At 38.8% G+C, this 884-nt stretch overlaps 1 non-coding gene across 1 annotated transcript; it reads left to right on the top strand.

Annotated features, from left to right (window-relative positions):
- Positions 1-255: 255 nt before the first annotated feature.
- On the top strand, positions 256-359 carry LOC147476998 (small nucleolar RNA R71). The gene has a single exon (XR_015209938.1). It is a non-coding gene; the product is annotated as a small nucleolar RNA R71 (small nucleolar RNA).
- Positions 360-884: the final 525 nt, after the last annotated feature.

The raw sequence follows: 884 nt of genomic DNA, 5'->3' as shown, positions 1-884 counted from the left end.
CTAATCTCGAGATCAGATTTAACCTCAAACATATTGGTAGCTTTAACTGTTGAAGAAGAATTAGCGGAGCGGGGGATGTCATTACCCCCCCCCCCCCCCCCAATGTTATTATTACGCTTAGATTGATCTTCTAAAAACCTATAAGCCTCTGAGGCTCCTTTACTAAAGAAACTACCCCCAGTCATTATATCAAGAACCTCTTTATGATGATGTAAAAGCCTCTTGAAAAAGGCATGAACAAGCATGTCTTTCGCAAGGTTATGATGTGGACACTCTATGAGAAGATCAGTGAAACGATTCCAGGCCTCTAAAAAAGATTCATGAGGATTCTGTCAGAAGAAATAAATCTTTTGAAGCATTTCATCTATCTTTTGTGGTGGGTAAAACTGTTCAATGAACAATTGAACAAGTTTGGCCCATGAGTCCACAGAATTAGGCGTTTGGGCAGTTAACCAAGATGCCGCGTTATCGGCTAGGGTAAAATAAAACACCCTTAGTTTAATTTGTTCCAAACCTATGGTAGGATGATAAAATGTGGTAAGAACTTGTTCTATCCTATGCATATACTGATAAGGCTTCTCGTGGTCTAACCCATGAAAAACCAGTAACAAATTAAATATATTCAGGAGAATTTAAAAATCCCCCACTGGGTCTGCATGAACGATGCATGACTTAGGGCTATCGTTTAAGTCTTTATAAAAATCAGAGAGAGGAGTCTCTATTTCTTCAACCATTGATGCAGGTGTAGTGTGTGGTATTCTAGATAGGCGTGTGTGTTGATGTTTACGATATATAACTCTAGATGGTTTTTTTTTCCCAGACCTTAATCTCATGCAAGGCTAAGTCCAATATGAAAGAAACACTAACAGCAGTCAAACAACCCT

The sequence above is a fragment of the Coptis chinensis genome, chromosome 9 (genome assembly GCF_015680905.1).
Source record: "Coptis chinensis isolate HL-2020 chromosome 9, ASM1568090v1, whole genome shotgun sequence".
Classification (NCBI taxonomy): Eukaryota; Viridiplantae; Streptophyta; class Magnoliopsida; order Ranunculales; family Ranunculaceae; genus Coptis; species Coptis chinensis.
This window is presented reverse-complemented; position numbering and strand designations above follow the sequence as displayed.